General features: G+C 40.1%; 1 protein-coding gene and 2 pseudogenes across 7 annotated transcripts in view; 1 reads left to right on the top strand and 2 right to left on the bottom strand.

Annotated features, from left to right (window-relative positions):
* Positions 1-16,536, bottom strand: part of LOC115622168 (RNA-binding protein Musashi homolog Rbp6) — a 271,381-nt gene that overhangs the window by 30,171 nt on the left and 224,674 nt on the right. The gene's annotated exons all lie outside the window — the stretch shown is intronic.
* On the top strand, positions 11,813-12,716 carry LOC115622169 (annotated as a pseudogene).
* LOC115622170 lies at positions 12,707-13,703 on the bottom strand (annotated as a pseudogene).

The following is a 16,536-nucleotide window of genomic DNA, read 5'->3' as shown; positions in this document are numbered from 1 at the left end:
ACTTTTTGCGCACGCTTAGCATAATGCAGGGGTGGCTGACAGTCACAGATATATTTTAATTAAAAAAGGATTCGGTTTGTAATCCGCAACTTGGTTTGTTATGCCAAGTGGATGCTTGTTGTTTTCGTTATTGTACAAGTGCTAGTTGTTGTTGCTTTTGTCGCTATACGGGCATTAGTGTCTTGCTGTCCAAGTATGAATATTAAATTCAGCATGGAGTGCTGAGCAATTAAGTGTGCGTGCGCACGTATATGTATAAGTAAGTGTGTGTGTGTGTGTTTGCTGTGCCAGCAAATAGCAAATGATGAAAAGGCTTTGGCATAGCTGGTTCTTATGGCTTAGTAGATCAACTATTAATGGGAAAAAGAGTGAAATTTGATGGCATCCCTCTAAGCATGGGAGTGTACTAAAAAGGTTCACATACTCGCACATCCAAGATAGTGTGTTGGGAATTGGCAACGGGCAGACACCAGAGGTGCCGAATAACTTTGGACAAGGTCCTCACCGAATTCCTTTGTCAAACTAGAAAATTAGAAAATTAGTGGGCAATGAAAGCCTGTAAGGAGAATTTTGACATAATTTAGCATTTAAAAAATGTTGATAATGTAGGCCCCTTTGGCCATTTAAAATGATTGATGGAGGAAAAGTGTTTAAAGGCATAAGCTATTTAACATTTTGTTGGCGATATGACCTTCCATCTTTATTGGCAATTTACAGCCTTCCTTAACAATAGCAGATAAGCATATAATCTACCTCTAAATCGTCGATATTCAAAATAAAAAGGCTGCTATAGATAATTGATAAATATATTTAGATATACAAGTAGATGAAGACTAACTTATTGAGCAGACACTGCACTTATTATTTCAGAATCAAAATGCTGCCCGCAATTTGGTGAGAAAATAGACGGAGAGAAAGAAAGCCAGAGAAATTTAATTTGAATTTTACCTACAAATATCTAAAGAGGGCTTGAAACTAAAGTGTATTTTTGTATTCACCGAAAATGTTGAGATTGAATTCAAGCGAATTCAGAATGAAATAGTAGAGCCCTTAATAGAATTAAAATCGAAAAGTCTAATTGGCATATATTTGAAATGCTGAAAAGTTGTATGAAATAATCTATCTAATACTTGTAGCTGGAAAAGCACATCATAAACTATGAGCAATAATATAAAATAATTGCTGTCAAATACTTTTATTGAAGATAATTCTATGTGATTTAAAGCACACTATAAAAAATACACTGTGTCTGTTTGGCCAGCCAGGATTCGAATATTTGTTCAGAAACATAAAATTGGAAAGAGAATCTAGTCTGATAATTCGGTTTTTGACTTGCGAGTATTGATTTAAAGCACACTATAAAAAATACACTGTGTCTGTTTGGCCAGCCAGGAATAGAATATTTGTTCATAAACATAAAATTGGAAAGAGAATCTAGTCTTATAATTCGGTTTTTGACTTGCGAGTATAAATATAAAGAAATATTTTTTGTTACATTTTCATTCAAGGTACTAGCAATACTTTTAAGTAAGATTGCTTAATAAAGTTTATGTTAGTTTTTATGGCTGGATGTGCAATATCCTTTTGGTTTATACTCTCCTTAGAATACCATCGGTGTAGAGTCACGTTTGGTGACATTATTTTTAATATACAGGCTGAGTCACTTATTTTTTACTGGCACTTAGCCCAGGCAGCTTTTTAGATTTGCATGCCCGATCTCCCACCACAAAGACTATCATGCACACACACGCACACACCTTTTCCCTCAACAAGATGTTACTGCACGCAGGCTACTAAAATTTAATTAATATCGATTTCGGATTTGAAAAGGTTTGCGCTTCGCTTTGTGAACGTGTGTTAGTGTGGGTGTGGGTGCACACACGGCACATTTTGTGGCAGGCCAGCAACTTATACAGTGATGTGTTGGATTCCACATAGATACGATTATGTATGTGTGTGTGTGGATACAAAAAATCTATGAAGAAAGAAAGCGGGCAACACACAAAAAGCTGGCGACGGCGGCCATAGAAAGATGTTACAGCTTAGGAACTTGCAAGAGCTCGAGAGTAGTGCAAAAACTTTTAATCTTTGCGAGCATAAGTAAAATATATATGTATATATATCTTTGAGTCTGAATCTGAATGACTGCGCGCGTGTGTGTGTATGTGTTTGTGTGTGTGGTGTGGTGTGGTGTGAGAGAGTTTGCATGTGTGCTGGGGCAGGTTTGTGGATATAATTTAAAGGCAGCTGTGCCGCTCAATATTTTTGCCATGCAATGCCAAAGATGTTGCACAACTTGTAAGGATTTCTAATGGGATTGGTTTCAGAGCGTCGTCCAGTCGCCTATAGTCTGCGCCGGCAGCAGCCAGGCGCTCAAGTAGAATAAGTAGAAGGAGAAGGTTGAAGAAGAAGAAACGGATGCCAGCTAAAAGCGCATATACATACCTACTACATGCGAGTAGGTATACTATATATATATGTATATATATATATGTATATATATATATGTATATATAACGTATTAAACAACTTTACTGCTTGCAGAACAATTTTCGTTAATTAAAATATTTTCAATGTGTAGTTATATGGTTGTTGCTGGTCTGTACCGGCTCTGGCTGTGGCTGTGGCTCAGGCTGTGGATCCGGCTTCGCCTGCAGAGCAGTGCACTGAATGTGGATGTGGATGTGGCTGTGGCTCTTCTTCGTCTTCTTCGACTCGTGCTCGTTTCATTCAAGCCGCAGCTGCCGATGCTGCCGCAGCTGCTGTTGCTGCTTTTGCTGCTCCTGCTGCTAAGGATGCTCGAATTACAAAGCAAATTATAATTTCATGAAAGTTAAACGAGCAACTCTCTGCAGCACAGCCGAGGGTCACAAGTTGAGAGGAGGCTATGGGCGTGGGCGTGGGTGCGGATGCGGATGCGGGTGTAGGAGCGGACAGCGCACTTGAGTCCAAAGGTGGTGTGTAGGCTACACAGGTCGTAGCCGTCGAGCCATCAGCCGCCCGAGATTCTGAATTAAACATGTTGAGCAGCAGCAGCAGCAGCAGCAGCACACAAATATATATACATTCATTTATATACATACATACGTACACATAGTATAAGTAGAGAAGCAGCAGCATAATATAAAGCGTAAAAAAATTATAAAGCGTACTGTGGAACCGGAAGTATGGCTTGGTCATACCGAAAACTCCAAGCGAAGATATTTTGTTCACAATATAAAAAATGTTTCTTTTTTCCTTTTTGCTGCTGCTGCCCCATATGAATGCATAACTGAGGGTGTGTGTGTGTGTGTGTCTGCAAGTGCGAATTTATGTCTTCAATTATTCAACGCCTCATTTGTGTGTCGGTTGCCATTGTATGTGTGTGTGTCTGATTCCGCCGCTGCTGCTGTTGCTGGACTGCTGCTATGCTAAAATGCGAGCATGCATTTCCGTTTCCGGCCAATGCAATCAGCCAATGCATATGGCTGCACATGTGCTGCACCCCTCGTCCGTCCCTTAGCCACCACCAGCGTCCATTCTCCCCAACGGCCCAGGCAATTGAAATTTCAACTGGCGCAAAAGTAATTCAATTCAACGTAGATGTAACCGTTGCCCCGGAGACGACAAGCACTGCCACTGCCACTGCTGCTGCATCCTGAAGGAGCAGCGAGCATAAGGCATGCTGCGCTCCTACATACATACATTCATAGGAATGTATGAACAGTTGCCATGTGGCTTTCAGCGTGCGCCGAGCCGTGCATATCTTACATAACTTTGGGGATGGCAGCCGAAAAAGGAAGCGCGCTGTAGAAAAACAAAAGCAACAACAATACCAATGCCAACAAAAATAACAATAACATGCCGCGAAACACATTTAAGTTATTGTCATAAATGTTTGAAACTGTTTGTCTTACAGTCGAAATTCGCTTTGAAGGATTTCAAGTGAGGTTGCCAAATACATTTTTGTTCTGGTCCTTAAATATTAAATTAATCCACGCCTACGAGTAGTTCTACTTTGCTTTGGCAAATTGATTTCTTAAAATTGTTTTGAGGGCAAGCTAGCGGTAAGAATTGCTGGATCGGGAATATTTAAATAGATAGTTCAACCGTTATGGAAGCTTTCAAATTGTTCAGTCAATAAGAAAAGTACTATATAAGAGTTGCAAAATAAATGGTTTTCCCTGTCATAAAATCTTAAATTAATCAAATTCCAAATATTGGTTTGAGTACTTGTACAAGGGAGCACGAAGAATTCCTGGGTCGGGAATATTTACTTAAGTACAAGTATTCTATCGATATTGCACTATCTACTTAAATAGTTCAAGAGAAATAAATTTAAAAACAACATTCAATTTGATTGCGGGTAAAATTGACGTTTTTTTGACAACACAACAACAAATCGTTTTATGTTCTTGTTTTAATATTTGGTTAGTTATATTTCATGTTAGTTATATTTTTTATAGCAAGTGGAAAAGATTTAAGAAAGTTAAATAAGTAAATACAAAAGAGTTCTGGTTGGAAGTATCACATTTGAAATATTGCGATCATAATGGCCCAGATATCCATTGTACTGGGGTGTGTAGCAACGTTGATATTATTTTTATGAACCTGATACATATGCAAATTCTTTCTAAGATATGTTGAATGGAAAAATGAAATTTGTTCACTAACATGAATAATGAAAATTAGAATTAGTTGGATACTACTATATTATTTTATGACATAAAGCGGCAGCAGGCACAGACTTTTTATTGGGGTTCAACTGTAGTTATTGTTGCTAGTGGGCAGCCCAATCCCTAGACCCATCTTTAAAACGCTTTGTGAGCTCCTCAATGAAATCAAATTGTATTTTTGTTCTTGTTACATTTTGGGGTAAGACAACCTTTATTATACGAGTATGTAGGTACGAGTATGTTGCATGCCGCCATTCCCATTCCCATTGTCATTGCCAGAGTCATTTTTGTTGTTGTCGTTGCTGTTGTTGTTGCCGCCTGCCAATTTGCAATTCTAATGTAATTTTTTCGCGAATCATAAGTTAGTTTGCATTTCTGTCTTTCTTCTGTCTTCCTGCTACTTCATTTTCCAGCCTGTGTGTGAGTGTGTGTGTGTGTGTGTGTGTGTGTGTGTGTGTGTTGTTGACCCTGCTTCAGTTATGTCGCCTGTGGCTTCAACTTGGGCCGGTTTTAAAAGTTCTCATTATGCTAGGGACGCCCAACAACAACAAGAACAACAACAACAACAGGAACGGCAATAACGCTTGGTCAATTGTAAAACGCCTACAACGGCTTTCTGTTTGCCTTACCGCCTTCTTTTCCACTGTTTCTTTATTATTGTTTTTGTTTTTGCCTTTGCTCGTTAGCCTTCTGAACGCAAATCGATCAGCGAGGCAGCGAGTCGCGTTTGCCACAAAAATATGTTAATTTTTCATGCTTATCCCGCAAGGAAATGCAAGCGAAAAAAATGGGACTTGAGGAGTCAGGGAAACAACCAAAAAACGGCAAAAGCAACAACAAGCTGGTCGCATTTTCATTTGCATTATTTAGCATTTAAGCGTCGCGCGTTGCGTAAACAAATTAAATAAACAAAACAAATGAGAGGGAGAGGAAGACAGTGAGAGGGTGCGTGTGAGAGAGAGAGAAAAGAAGAATGCGAGCGTAATTCATTAAAAAATTTATTTGCACGCGCGTTGTAAATAAAAAGCAAACCAGCAGGCCACCAATTTGTGGATGAAGTGGAGCCTAAAGTGGAAGTTGGAAAATCAGAAAAGAGCTTAGTGGAAACTTTAAAGCCTGGTCACTTGGTCACACATATTCACACATACACACACACAAACACACACACACATTCTCATACATACGCACGTATTGGTTTGCTTGTTTGCTCGTATTCACACGCTTTCTTATTTGCTTTCACATTTTCGCCATGCATATGCAAGCAAGTAAGTAAGCGAGCGAGTGAGGAGGAGGAGACGGCGAGCAAACGGCCAGGGACAGGCAAGGACAGCCAGCATATTGTTGCTGTAAAGTCCTGCGGTGCCATTTTGTGCCGTGGATGTGTATGTGTGTGTGTGAGTGTGTATGCGTGTGTGCTTTAAGTGCGCTTGTATGCATTTTGCTTGTTTGCAATGTTTTTACATCGAATGTTGATTGTACAAAACCACTGAACAAGAAAAATTAATTATACAAAAACGTCACCGCCAAACAGCTTCAAACTGTTGACCCAACACCCTATCTGCCCAACTGCCAACGCGGCATCGAGCAATTCCAGCAGCAGCTACTGCAACGAGCTATACGCCTACACTGCGAGAAAAATGTAGGACATGCGTTTTTGAAACGGTTGAACATTTTTGTTTGTTTAATTCTTGAAATGCACAGCCATTATTGGAGTCGTAGTAAGAAATCATTACCAGTTAGAGACAGTACGGTGCTCGCTTAGTTCGACAAACAGGACTATTTTTGTATGATATGGACCTAATTAAAGGAATATAAGTCCTGAAGTAGAATTTGAAGTAATAATACCTTAATTTCTTAGCACCCAAAATAAACTTGGTCTTTTGAATACTATAATTATATGTTCCGTCAAGGAAATTAAATATAAATTGCGCAAACTGCTATTCAGTTTCGTTTTTGAAATCGGGTTTGAAATACAAATTATTAAGAAAAAAATATTAGGGTATTTCAGGCATAACTTATTGTGCCTTCGCTTACTTGCTTTTTGTCGATGCTGAATAAATATTAAATACAAGTATAATAATTGTGACATAATCGGTGGCATTTATAGTAAATAAACAAGTTAAATTACTCAAGTAGGTATATGTTATTTCATAGTTAACACTCTCCTATTGTAGGTTGATAAATTATTGATTTACACAAATAATATAACAACTCGGCATCCTATTTATATTAAATAATTGATACATTGCGAAAGTGTAATAATGATTTAGAAAAATGAAAAAATTATTGGACAATAGTGTACATTTTTGATTAGTCCCACAGCTACTTCATTGTATATAAAACATAATTAAAAATGTATGTGAAAAGCTTTAGCTTACATACTTTGATTTCAATTTGTGTGTTATTGTTTGCCCCTTTCCAAGGATGAGCGAAATTTTGTTTTGTTTAGTGTAGGTCTAGTGCTCACAACTGCACCTACGCCACACAAACGTTGGTGCTCTATGCGAGTATGGTATGCGAGTGAGTGAACAAGTGCGTTTTATACAATTTTCGTTACCCGATAAACAAAACATGAAGAGATGCACAGATAGCGGCACTAACCGCTGCGCAGACAAACAAACGGGCAGACAGATACACAGGCAGACAGACAACATGGATGCATGTATTCGGACAGAACCAGTGGAATATGTATATATTGCATATATTTCATTATATTTATTTATTATTTAACGAATTTGGCATTAGCAGGCAAGCGCCATTGTCATGGCAACCGCAATGTTTAAAATGAAACTAATAAATCAGGCAGTGGATGGTTGGTTGCGGATAAGATGGGGGCCGGAGGTTTGCAGATAGACTGGCAGACAGACTATGAACATGCCAAGCACAGCGGCCAAGCAGCTGCACATACATATATTTATAAATATATATGTAATAGATGTTGCTGTGTGTGCGTACATACGCGCCAGCTGCGTCCAAAAAACTATAAATCAATTTATGCAGGCATTTTATTTTATTTTATTTTTTTGAAATTATTTTTTTTTAGTTCCTCCAAACTATATTGTTGTTGGTATTGGCAGTATTGCTGTTGCTATTGCATAATCGCATGCATGCATAACAAACACTTAAAACACACATCAAATATGTTTATTCAGAAAACAGAAATACAAAATAGAAATCGTAACGTCCTAGCTAGCTAGCTACGGAGCAGAAATTCTTTCAATTTATTTCACTAGTATTTGCGGCAAGGCAGGAACGCAGGAACTGTGCAGGCTTTTAAGCAAATGCAAAATCTTATAGCATACTTTTAAGCGTGGCGCTAAAATCAGCGCCGCTGCTTCTGGTCCCCTCTCTTCACTTCTTTCGACGTCTTGCCACTTGCCACCAGCTTGCTGCGGGCAAAACATTTTGCGGTTGTACGTGTTCAAGTGTGAAGCTGGCATGGCCACGCCCCCAACTCGTCGCAACGCCCACTTAAGCGAGCAAAATAGTGTGAGGGGGCGTTAGTTTGGCTGTTTGTGTGCGTTTGTGTATGTGTTCACAAATCGACGCTTACGCTTACGCTTATTTTTTTGATGCTCTTTCATTTAAATGAACGAATGGTATGTTGTGTATGTCGAGCAGAAAGTCTATTATATACCATATTATGTGTATAGGAATAATCGGCATGACGATAGCGCGTATATTGTTGCTCTTTTTGTTTTGAAGCAATATAATTATGTAAAAACAATACTTTCTATCTGTGCACGAGGTTCATACATAAATAGTTATTGAGCTTCTTTATAATATTTAAGAAAATGTTAATACCACGGTTTTTCTTGAGTAATATTTGATATAATTTAATTATTATTTTAATCTCTCTCTTCAAAGCCATTTTGATGTTCAAATCATTTTCATTTAACTTTTAGGAATTGCTTTCATAGAAGCCCGTAATGAAAAATATGCTTGAAGATTTTGGTTATAAAAACATTTAATTACCTTTCGCTGCCTAATCAGCCATCTCCGGAATCTCTGACCAGGATCGGCTGTGAGACGGGGCATAGCTTGCCGGACTGGCTAAAAATTCTTTCCGACCGGGTCTGAGATTCCAATATTTTTTTTTTTCTTTTTAAAATTTGCTTTTCAGTATTTGTAAGCTTCTTCTCTCTGTTAAGTTTTTCTTTTTTTATCGGTAGATCTATTGACGCCTCTGACCACACATGGCTGTGGGGCAAATAATATTCCCCCACCGGGTCGGAGGCGTTAATTAGATATCATTGTAATTTGATTAGATTTCCCCTTCTTAGTCTTTTCTAGCTTATAAGATGCTTTTTATAATTTTTATATATTTTCCTCCTATGTCGACAGTCAATGTTTGTTGACATAAATAAATAAAAAAAAAAATGATTTCAGATTTAAAATTCGTTTGCCGCTATGCTGGAAATTTAATTTACATATTTAGGTTTTCAAGTTTGTAAACAATATCGAACCGCACAATAAATAATATGCTTGGGAATATATTTCTTTTGTCAACCAGAAATAGTGTAGAGTATTAAGGCTCGATGTAGCCGAAGATAGGTTTTTAGTTTCTCTTTATGTTTTTTTTTTTTGCTTACCGTCACCGTCGGTATCGTCGTCAGCACCGACGTTGTCAACGTCGCACGGAAGCTGCGTTTTTGCATTTTTCTATGGCATTGCATTTAGATGTTGTGCTCAGGCTTTTGTGTTGCATAGAATTGCAAACGACCGAAGCAAGTTTTTATTTCAAGCATCTAACGGAAGTGTTGCCGTTGCTTAGTGTATGTACAAGTATGTATGTGTGCTTGTGGGTGCACTCGTATGTGTGTTTCAGTGTGGGACGAAAATGTAGCTAAGAAGTAAGCAGCAAGTTTTATTTTTGCAGTTTGCCACATTGTTGTAAGGCTTTCTATGAGTGTATGGGTGCGTATGTGTGTATATACATATGTATGTGTGTCTGTGTGCCCAAGGCAAGGCAACAACAAGGCAAGTTGATGACAATGACAATAAATGTAATGAAACTGAGATAAGCAGCAGTGAGTGCAGTTGGCGGCTATCCATAGTAAGGAGCAGGAGCAGGGGCAGGAGGACGACATCACTAGTCATGTATGTATATTGCTTGGCCGCAGCAAATTGCATGCCCATTTGTTGCGTCCCATTGTTGTGAGTTGGCAAATTGCTTCACATATTCGCATGCTGTTGCATTCATTCATCGAGTTGAATATACATAAGTACTCGTATGAGGCACATGGATATGCGCAATGCTGATGCATGATTTAGTTACTTAATGTCGAGGTGAATGTGGTCGATTCGAGTGGTTGAGCAGCTACTTTAAATATGATTTGAAGTGTATGTAATAAGGAATAGTCAGATTAGAGCTTTAGGGGAAAGTGTACACAACTAAGTGGGTTTATTTTACATTTTGTATTGAAATAAAACATATTCAACCCCAGATGGTTGTTCTCATTTTACGGACACTAAGCTTGTTCTTCGTTGAAACGGCTACGGCATATTTTAAATTGTGCCTGTTTCATCCTTATATTTTGACTAATGTTTAAGTAGTTTTCTTTGCAATCGCGAAACTTGGTAGCTTAAATCAGACTTAGGTAAACATTTTTTATTTAATTGTATACGCAATAATTAAACCTTATAATGAAACTTAGTTTCATAAACATTATTATGTATTTTGAGAAAAATGAGAAAATATGTTCGCCATCGGTTCAACGAAGAACAACCATCTAGGGTTAAAGAATTGATATTAATAGCAACCGAAAGAGAAAATAAAGTAATTCGGTGTAGCAACCTTTTGACTTTTCGAATAATTTTTAATAGGGTATAATTTAATTACAATGTTATAGAGACTATAAGCTACGTTTGTGCCATTTAGCTATATTTACATTCAGCTTGTTTTTAGCGAGCAGTGACTTAAAACTTGTCTCTCTACTTCCTCCTTTTCGAGCAGCTCAAATATTACCGCAATCAGTCCGAATGCTTGACTCAAAATGCTTTGTAACCACTGCATAATTAAAAAAGTGCCACTCAGCCACAGCCGCAGCCGCAACCGCATCAACCGCTGCCAGTTGGAAATCCTTACGCTGCTCCTCATCACCACTACGGGCGGCAACAAGAAGCAGAACAACAGTAAGAACAGCCCACAACGCATTTTGAGACACAGAAAATGGAAGTGAAGCCGAAACTGTTGAGATTGTTGACATTGTCGTTCCCGATGTACCCGACAGTGCCGTCGTCGACGCGTCGCCTCCATGCAGAGCCCAAATATTTATTTGTCATCTAGAACGCAGACCCCAAAACGCAACCCTCCTCAGACCTCACATCCAGCTCCAGCTCCAGACCCAGACCCAGACCCAAGCGCGCGGCCAACAGTGCGCACATGTTTGTCGAGTGATTTATTTGACTGACACTTTTTTCTGCGTTGATTGCATCGTAATCCCAACATAATGAGTGCTGTTATATTTTATGCCCATTTTCGTTAGCTGCGCAGCGCGATTTTGTTTTTAGACCCAAATGAAGTAGACAATTTTTCAAAAACAGAGCTGCGCCAAGTGCGGGGAAAGTTGCCGGAGCCACAGCCACAGCCAGAGCCGGAGCCAGAGCCGGAGACGGTCGGTTGCTCTCAGTGCAAATTCCGTATGTCGCACACGTAGCCAAGGCGGCCACTTGAGGGCCGGCAAACGTTTCTTAAATTTGTGTAATTTGTCTGCCCTGACATTGTCGGAGTGCGAGAGCAATGAGCAATTGAGTGGGCACATGTTGAGAGGAATGGTGAGCTTCTGTCATTGAGACAGGATCATGACCGGGCACTTATGTATGTGGTGTGGTGCGATGATGAGGTGGGAGGAGAAACCAAAAAGTTATTATTCCCATTACAAACTAGTCTCGATTTAAGTCATGCATGATTGTTTGTGCCTCTGTGCTTTTAAAATTTGACGAACAAAATGCTCGAATTGCAATGAGTTCTAAATGCCTAATGCTGCTTTAAATTAGTTATATTAAAATACAATTTCAAATACAAAAAAAAGAGCTTAAGTCTACACTTTTTCTTTTCATAGCATTATGAAAAAATTTGTGTCACTTGACTTTCCAAATTGACCTTCAAAATTAAATGCCTGTCTAAACTCCAAAAAATTCGGAATACAAAATTCCGTTTCTTACAATTCAGACTACCAAAGCAGTTGTTGGAATTCTTTTGGCGAGCATGAGTCAAGCACGTGGCTTTCGCGCTCTCATCATAGGCCCGCCTGGTTGTGGCAAGGGCTTTATCTCCAAAATGATTGTGAAGAAGTATGGTGCATTCCACATATCCACAGGCGACATGCTGCGCGATCATATTCGCTTCAAGACTCCGATAGGCAAGCAGGCGCAGGGATTTATGAGCCGAGGCGAACTGGTGCCGGACAAATTACTGACGGATATTGTTCAAACTGGATTATCCAGAGCACAAGATCGCAATTTTGTGCTAGACGGCTATCCGCGAAATGTGTCACAGGCTCATGAGCTAGACGAATATATTGGTCTGGATTTTGTTCTGCACTTGGATGTGCCGCCTCGTGCCATTATTGCCAAGGTAAAGAATCGACTGGTTCATCCGGCCTCGGGTCGTGTCTACAATGAGGGCGCATTGGCGCCCCGAGTGCCTGGTCGAGATGATGTAACCGGTGAGCCACTGGAACGGCGTGCAGACGACTTACCACACATTATAATGAATCGGCTGAAGGGGTACGAAAAACAAATCCTTCCAGTTGTTGCCCATTACAGGAAGAAGTATATAGTACATTCAATCCTAGTGCGGCAGCACGAGAGCATGTGGCCGCAGGTGAAGAGATATTTGAGCAAGCGATGGAAAAAGCGTTACACAAGCCCCTTTCGGCCAAATAGACGCGTTAATTTTACGTGTTGAAGGGGCAATTAAATAAGCTAGAAGGCCTTTTCAGTTCTTACATTCGCTTAAGGATATAAGAACATGCTTCTGAATGTTCTTATTATCTTCAAACAAATGTTATAACCAATATAGTATAAAATAAATATAAAATCAGCTGTTTCTCGAAACTTTTCGGATCTTTACTCCAATGTTTGTAATGTTAGGCATTTTTTTGTTTTCGTTTGTTGCCTTTCAAATATTGTGCGAAAAATTTGAAAAACGTGTCAATTAGTGAGAATTGCAATTCACATTGTATACGAGTATAAGTTTGTTTTCTAATTTCTATTATCTAGTTTTTTTTGCAGGGCCTTCGCCTCCAGCGTGCACTCAAATATCGCTCTGCCTGGGGCCATAAATCTTCGTGCTTGCGAACATGAAAGTCGACCAGTACGTTCTGCTTACGATAGAACTGGATCAGGGGCTGCATGGCAGCATGATAGGTTTTGAGGCGGTGCAGCAATACCGCTGGGTCATCATCCTTACGGCGCACCAATCGCTCCCCTGTCACGTCATCATAGCCCGGACGCATAGGAGCGTTCTCGCCATCGTTATAGACCCGGCCTGAGGGCAGATGTACGAGTCGTTTCCTTACTCGTTTGAGTATCGCAAAATAGGAGACCTCCAAATTGAATACCATGTCCAGATTGATATTCTCTCCCAGACTCCGTGCCTGTGCCAAGGTACGGGGATAGCCGTCAAGTATTATATTTCGTTTGCCCGCCTTCTCAATGCTACGTGTCACGATTGTCGTGAGTAGTTCGTCCGGTACAAGTTCGCCAGCCTTCAGGAATTTTCGCACCTTCTTGCCGAGCGCCGTTTTATAGAGCACATGACGTCGCAGCTTATCGCCCGTGGAAATGTGTTCACAGTCGTACGTTTCGGTTATTTTATTGGATAGATGGCCCTTGCCACTGCCTGGCGGACCCATGAGCATGAGGCGGAAGCCGCGGCTGCAGGACTGCATGGACAATGCTTGCTGACGCTGTGGAATTTGGCTCTTAACATTGTGCTAACATTTTTTGTTGGCCGAAAAAAAAAACACGAAGAAAAATTTACGAGAGTGATTTTTTTGTTTTGTTTTTATATTTTCGTTTCTTTTTGTTGCTGTGTGTGTATGTATGTATGTGTGTGTGTGTGTGTGTGTGTGTGTGCATATATGACAAAATTGGCTTGGCTCTGGGCAGGGTAGGACGTGGACGACAGTGACTTAGGCTAATTTCTAGTAGGCAGCGTTGGCGAGTATTTTTGCCGCTTTTGTTGCCTTTGTTGGTGTTGCCGCTGTCGCCAGACAAAGGCGAGCGCACTGAGTCTTGCGTCGTCACAGCTGTGCATGGCAAGCAATAAAAACTTTTATTGTTGTCACACGTAGCCGACGCTCAGGACGAGGGCACGGACGCGGACGCGGACGCGGTCGCGGATGAGGACGAGCACCACGACCAGAACGACGACGATGTGGACTGCGAATGCGACTGTTGCATAACCTGCGTACAAGTTGCCTCTTTCCGGTAGCAGGACGTTAGCTGCTGTTTCCCTTTGGCTTTTCCTTCTCATTTTGGGGGTGATTTCTTTCGTTCTTTTTTTTGGAAATTGAATAAAATGGCCCAAGTTAATGGTTGTCGGCCTGATTCAGTTAGCGCATAAAATGAGCTGAAGCCAAGGCCCACTTCACCATATTTCGTTTGTATATGAATGTATGTATGTATGTGAGTGTTTGTCTGCGTACTTTTGGTCACAAATGTGCCACGGCCCAAATCTCGGTTTTACGAGCATTCCTTTGTTTTGCTCCGAGAGGGAGCTAAAATGTTAAAGAGAAACAGTGAGGAAATGAGAGAGGGACAGGGAGAGGGAGAGGGAGTGGGAGTGGGGGGAGCTACTCGCACTGTTCGCCTTTTGTTTATTATTTGTTTTATTATTATTTTTTTTCTTGTTGCTATTTTAGTGCGCTAGCAAGTCTTTAGTTGGCCATTACATTCGGCAGCACAACGTGGCGCATGAGTTATGTGAAATGACAGATGAAGCCACCTTCTGCACTTGAAGAAAATCTTATACTAGAACATTCAGATTAACCTACTTTTATATGCTTCATTGAACAAAATTAAATATCGCGGTTTTGATTCCTGAACAAAAGAGAAGACTTTTTAATGAAATTTTTCAAATATTATAAAGATAAAATAGGATTTTTTCTAGTTTTTTGTATCTGTCCAAATATTTGTTATAATCGTCTATAACGTTTATTATCGGCGTTTCATAGTTTTTTTCATCTACAGTTAGATCCCATCTATTATACAAATTTGAAATATCGGGCAGAAATTTCGATGAAGAATTTGTCGAAGTTGGGGAGAATAAAGTGATTTGCACCTTTCCCTCCTAAAAAGCTCACTGGTGCTTGTCAAGAAGCAGACAAGCAATCAATCAATTTTTTTTTTTGGCTTGCTACCCAAATTAAAGGACAATTTTGTATTTTAACGAAAAACTGACAATGCGGAAAAAGTTCCGTCTTCGGAGAATACGGGTTTTGGAAACTGCTTACACCAAACTCCTCCGAGCTTAAGCAAATATTTATTTAGCTGTTTAATTGGATAAGTTTGAGGAAAACATTAATCAAAATCAAAAGCAGATAGATGGCCACTTCTGGGACATTTTACTTTAAAGTATAACAACAGCATCAGATCACTATCAGGAGTTTAAAGAGATATTATATTTTGTTGTGTGTACATACGAGCAGTTAGCTCTCGAGCAGACAATGTTGCAAATTGCAGCCACATTCGTGAGTGCAGCGCATGAATAAATGCGAAACGATTCGAAATTGCAAGAGGGAAGACATTTTTAGCGTTTGCTGCCGCCGCAATTTAAATGAATGTAGACTGGAGAGAGGGCATGCCCTTTTGGGTAAGGGTAGACCGAGTCGAGGGGTGCGGAGCGAAGCGGTGTCGACCACCAACTCACCAAGTTCTGTTGCTCGCTTGTCGTTCATGGGAATGACGAAATGGCTGGGTCGGTCGTTCATTGGTGGTTCGTTGGATGGTTCGCTGGTTGGTTGAGTGTTTAAAACGGCTATTGTGCAGCTTGCGGTTGCTTTGCAAATTGAATAAAAGTTCATTCGAGTGTAAGAGAACCGATAGCACAGCAACATACACACACACACGCACACACACACACACACACACACATACATACACATACAAAAACACACGCGCAGGACTGGGAGAGGAAAAAAGAAGTACAAGAAGGCAAACGGCTGCGAACCAACGAACATTGAATGAATGTGAATGTAATCGTTTTGCAAATGAAAATTGATTTTTGAATTGTGGGCGGCCATCAGTCGAAGGTATTGCACATTGGAAACTAAATGAAATCAGCGACTGGACACGGCGGGCAAACAGTAAAAAAACGCAAGCAGAGGAAACGCTGCGCAATTTGCTTTTTAATTTAAATGCATGCATATAAATTTAAATTCGAGCGCCTCGACGCTTAAATAATGCAAGGCTTAAATATTTGAATAGCTGACGAAACAAAAAACGGAAACTGGGTGATAATAGTGCAGAAGCAATGGTGCTCTAATTGTAGCGTCAGTTTCTTTTGCCTGTCTGTGTGTGGTTGTGTGTGTGTGTGGCTGTGTGTGTTCGCGCAACTGAACGCACCAAAGTATGCTATACATTTTTTATACGGCCCTAACAAAAGCAAAAACACACACACACACACATTTACAGAGAAATCGCCCGGCTCTCGACGTTTTTCTTATGCCACAACGTTTTGCAAGAGATTCAGATTCAAAGATGTGAAGCTGTGGAGAGGAAAATACAGTGAAGGCAATGGCAGTGGGGACAGAGCAGGGACGGGCTATGACAGGGACAGTGAGACAGAGCGAGGCAACAAAGTGGATTTGAATTATTTAAAAAATGCGATTGTTATTTGCAAAATGTGCACTGAATTGAGACGCCAGCAGAC

The sequence above is a fragment of the Scaptodrosophila lebanonensis genome, unplaced genomic scaffold (assembly GCF_003285725.1).
Source record: "Scaptodrosophila lebanonensis strain 11010-0011.00,11010-0021.00 unplaced genomic scaffold, SlebRS2 tig00000043-arrow-pilon, whole genome shotgun sequence".
In the NCBI taxonomy this organism is placed as follows: domain Eukaryota; kingdom Metazoa; phylum Arthropoda; class Insecta; order Diptera; family Drosophilidae; genus Scaptodrosophila; species Scaptodrosophila lebanonensis.
Note: the sequence above shows the minus strand (reverse complement) of the source record. Positions and strands in the feature narration are given on the sequence as shown.